We start from the raw sequence: 5,391 nt of genomic DNA, 5'->3' as shown, positions 1-5,391 counted from the left end.
ATACATCAGTGTGAAACCAGTTTAAAAATGTCAGGAACACAGTGTTAATTCATATTCACAGAGCGAGACGGTGCAGTGAAATATTAAATAGCAGAGCATCAAGTCAGCTCTCGAAAAGAATGATCCGTGCAAAAGCTAACCTGCCTTTAGTCACACTTGATGATCAGTTTTGACTCCACTGTGAACATTATGCCCAGTGGTGGTAATCCTTTTGCTTCAAGTGATGAGTCACCCTGCACGCCTGTTTCTAAACTGCCCTTCCTTTTTGCCTTCTACTCACTCTACCCATGAGGCCAACAAATAAAAGAAAGGGACGGGATAGAGGCTGGGAAAGCCTCAAATCAGGACATAATTATGCAACTTAGCATGCAGACTATTGTATAAAGTGTAATTACTGAGCTCAGGGGCTTTCAAATGAGGAGACTGACAAGTTAATGCGGTCAGAAAGAAAGAGTTTGAGGTGTATTAGGAGTCACCTTTTTTAACCAGCCTCCAAGTATTTACAGACTATTAATTAATGTGGCCCTCCAAATGCTTTTAGTACATTTGACTGGCAGCAGCCCAGGCCTATTTCCTTCCCATAGCTGCAGAAAACAAAGAGGCTTTAGCTGTAATTGGCATCCATGAGGAACTCGAAAGAGAAGGCGCACATTATTTACAAGAAAAATTACAAATATTAATGACGTAGGTTGCTTTTTACCTATATGACAGGCAATTAAAGACACATTGGTCCTATTGTGAATTGCTTTTTCCCAAACACAGGTAATTGGAATTTTATTAACCTGATTCATTTTAATTGGGATGTTGCCCCATTCAAAGAGCGAAGTAATTATTTTTACTTCCAATCATTTACATGAGCTCTTGTATTCTGCAAAAACTTGAAATTATTTCAGTTAACCTTATCAGACTTATTTCCATCCTTCTATGTGAAATGAACTTGTTAATTCCCATTGTGGACTGATGGGTTATTGTTTCCAGAGGAATAAAAAAAATCCTTTTCTCATTGTAGCATACCTGTACCCTTAGTTTGGAACCAAATATGGAACTACCCTACCCATTGGAGATGCAATATTTCATATAAGCAATGTTGTGCATTACTTATATATTTAAAAAGATGCTTTAATTGACACTAATGAGAACAAGAAGTCTGCCTGCTTTTGCACGCTAATACAATTTATATGCCAGGTCTTTAGCTTACAAGTCTTTAATGTCCACTGCACTGTGAATGAAACTATTTTGCAGTGTGCTGTCACAAACCAAAAAGTAAATGTTTTTATTACAACTTAGCAGCAATGGCAGAGAATTCAAAGATCATTTCACTTTCTTTTTTTTTTTTTTTTTTTTTTTTTTGACTGAACACATTCTAATCAGTGATTACAACAAGAACCTACAGGAATTTGGGCCATAATGATTCACTATTGCAAGATCAGCAGTTCTTTATCTCAGTCCCAGGGGCCTGGTACTCTTTTATATCCAGCCAGGTGGCTAATGCACTTAATTAAGTTAAGTGGAAATCATTAAGTGGGAAACAGGACAAATGTACCCTCAAAGAAATACAAAACTACACAGTGACACAGTATAATTAATTGGAATAGCAGAGATATGGCATTGGAATTAAATTTGATTGTTTTCTGCAATAGTGTGGTTTTGAATGATGTTCTACAGACTGTGCACAAGTCAAAGAAGTGGCTTTCTATAGCTGACTGTAGTCTGAATTGAAGCTCTTGGTCAACCGCTGTAACCCCACTTACTACAAGGTCCACAATGTAGACACTACGTCTTGTGTTGTACTGTTGCTTTGAATACTGAGAATTCTTGACTTTCCTTGTCTGGTAACCTCGAGATGAATCACAGAGATTCCCTTTGAAGCCTAAAGACTTTAATCCAGTAGTCTGGGGATCATTACTAGAAGACTGGGGACTATTATTAGTTTATATTTTTAATTACTTTTTTAATTTGGTTTTTAATCACTCATTGGCTTTAGGAAAAGGACGCTGTTTAGGTTAAAATGGACACTTTTACAATGTTTACGACATGAGAAGCTTTGTCTCCATATTCTGGTTTGAAAGGGTGAAGAATATTTGATCAGTTCCCTGAACAAATAATTCTATGACAGGAAGAAAATACATGATGAATAAGGTATATGATAAAATATCGATTTTCAAATTTTTGCATAATAATTTTCATATTTTCATGTTTTTGCATAATTTCCCTGCTTAGCGTTTGCGTTAACATAATGTGATTCATATTTGTCATACAAACGTAATAAAACAATTAAACCGAATGTGTTTTTAGATACATAATAACTGCCCTAATAAATCAAAATTCTTTAAATGTATAACAGCTGGTCAATATGTATTTAAAGAAAACTTCAACGACAATCAACTCTACAAACTTCAAGTTGCATAGGGGATACTCATAAGATTGTAAACAGGTGTCATCAAGGCAGTGAAGTGTGGAGACTTAGTCACATGGTACACTACACTTATACAGTATTAGCTAAAATAAGGAGTCCTAAAGAAATGTTTTTAAACCATTTTCTTTCTGAAAAAGAAGCATTACGACACTATGGCAAATTTTAACTAAGCATTTATTCTGCATAAAAGTTTCCAATTAGTGTTATAAGCATTAGTATTGTTAGTGCAGATGGTTGAGCTCAATTTAAATACTTAAAATTTTGTTTAATCTACAGTAATGCATTATATTCTATAAAATCACATTCTTACAGCGTGTGGAAAGAGCTAAGAAAAACAGGCTTACACCTTGAAAAGGGGCAAGGGTACCTAGACCCGGGGCTTAGAGTACGCTTGGGGAGTGTGATCGTGTGTACAGCGTCTCTTTATGTCTGTCTCCACGTTGGTTGAGTGTGGAGTAAGTGTATATGAGAGCATGAGGGTGGGAATGGATGTTTGTATATGTGTGTGCCTGTATTTCTGTGTCTATATGTCAGGTTGGGTGTCAGGCGCCACCTCTCTGGGGACATCTTAGGCCCTCCAAGGTATGGAGGCCTATCTCCCCCTACCACCACTTCCCCTGCCAGTGGCGGACTCCCTCAGACGTCGGTGCGTTGGTGGTTCTTTGTGTCCGGGGATGGGCGTCCAGGTACACACCGGCTCACTCCTTGGCGGCCGCTTATCGGGGCCTGGAGCCTGGGGCTTGCTCGGGCCACTTCGGAGGTGGGGTGCCCCCGGCCTCTCGGCCTGGGGCTCGGTCACTCAGGCACGGCTGGCTGCCGGCGGAGCTCACGGGCGCGTCACTGCAACTCCCCCTGGCTTCTGCTCCGCGGCTGCTGAGTGAGCCCTCATCTGGGACTCTCCTCAGCTCTTTCTGGGACAGTGGCGCGGCTGCCCCTCTGTTGGTCTTCCTTGGTCTCTTCTGTTCTGGGGGCCTCTGGATGTCTGGAGTTTTGATCTCCTCCATACCTGCTTCATGCCCTGGAGGACGGGGCTGTGGCCCCCCCACACCCTCTAGCAGATCATTACATGAAGGAACCTTTTAAAAAACAAAAAACAAGCGCGTCCATGCTCACAGGTGTACACACGGGTGATCACACCCACAAACTACACCCTTTTTGGCTCCTACCTCAAAGCACACTGTGTTCTGTTGATCTTATGTGCTGCACAATAATGTTTAATATTTAGTATTTACTGTCATATTCCCATATATCATTGTGATGTTGTTTATTCTATTACTCTTGTTCTCTTCTGCTTGTTTTCTTTTTTCTTTCTCAGCAGGTGACCCAGGTGATTGTTATATGCATTTTTTTTTCTTTTTTTCTTCTTTTTCTTCTTTTTCTGCTCATTCTGTTGGTTTTTGGTTTTTGCCCTTCTCCCCCGTCCCTCTCCTCAGCTGTTTCTCTTTCCCTCTTTCTTTCTCCCCTTCTTTCCCCCAGTCAAGTCTGTCCCATGTTCAGTAAGTGAAAATAAAATAAACAATAAAAGGTGAATCAAATGGACCATTATGGCAAGGCTGGGATGGTCAATTTGGTAAAGTAAATCCGTTGGGCATCTTTCTTTGCCTTTAGACAACAATTCTGATGGCAAAAGAGCCAAACGGGACAGGCAAAAAAAAAAAAAGAAAAAAAAAAGAAAAAAAAGAAAAAAGAAAAGGGATAACAATACTTATCTGTTAAGTTGATAAATCACAGTTATTTACTTGTTTACTTGCTGGTGTCCCTGTTTTTACACACATATCTGGGCATGTGTGTAATAATACACAGATTGTAAGTGATCTCAGAAAAGAGTGGGGAGTATCTCGTCTAGCACAACAATAGACAACTGCCACCACAAGATATCAGTATAGTTTATGTTATGTTAAACAACATTATCCAAATAGATGGAATTATTATACCATGTGGCTGGGGCCTTTGTGTGTAGTTTTTGCATGTTCTACCTTTCTCCCACAGTCTAAAGGCATGCTGTTAGTGGGGTTAGGTTAACTGGTGATTCTAAATTACGGTGTGCATGTGAGAGTGAATGGTTGATTGTCTCTCTGTGTTAACCTTGTGACAAACTGGTGGCCTGTCCAAACTGGTGTACCCCACTTCTCACTCACTCTATGGCAGCTGGGATAGTGCTCCAGACCACCCGTGACCCTGAATTGGAGAAGCAGAAGAAAATGGAGGGATTCTTCTTCTTTTTTCTTTTCAGTTTTGACAGAAATAACTGCAATATGTCAACAATATGACAGGATGTTGGCAATCGTGTCATGGTTAATGTGAAAATGACAATAGAAATATATTGCAACCAGATAAGGAGCACCCACTGATGCAAACAGGCAAAATGGTCAATTCAGCTGTCTAGTAAAGGCTACGCCTCATAGTCAGCAGTGACATGACATTTATAAAAATACATAATAGCAAACAATTTCATGTAGCTTATATGGCTTGAAAATGCAATATTTTTTCCCCTTTTGTCAAGAGATAGCAGAATCAAGGGGACTCAAAGATCAACAAATGGCAGGATTCACCCACATGAAGTCTGGACAGTGTAGCTGGGTCATCTATTTGAGCCAAAGGGACGGTGCTCTGAGGAATCAAAATTGCTCTTTTGTGATGGAATGCTGTGAAAATAGTCCACTTGTCTCTTGATTTGAGCATGACTAAAATTCTACTTTGAGTTGCAAGCATCATCATGTGGACTATGCAGTCAGAATTACGCAGCTGAAGGCTTGAGAGCTGTTGGCACTGTGCTAAATGTAACGTGGTTTCCCATAATTTGTGTGCTGTCCTGTAGATGCTTCATAGAAGGTGTCCCTTCGAAAGGCTTTCTGGTCACATTTAGTCCTTAAATAACCTTATTTACAACACAAAGCACTTTTGTTCATGTTTGTTTTTGACACCTCCTCTCATTCCATTGCCGATTGCCATTCCATTAAGAGCTTATTTTGTTG

The sequence above is a fragment of the Diplotaxodon limnothrissa genome, linkage group LG23 (assembly GCF_057381915.1).
Source record: "Diplotaxodon limnothrissa isolate DT_005_m linkage group LG23, D_limnothrissa_male_GT1.1, whole genome shotgun sequence".
In the NCBI taxonomy this organism is placed as follows: Eukaryota; Metazoa; Chordata; class Actinopteri; order Cichliformes; family Cichlidae; genus Diplotaxodon; species Diplotaxodon limnothrissa.
The sequence above is the reverse complement of the archived record's forward strand: the minus strand, read 5'-3'. Positions refer to the sequence as shown.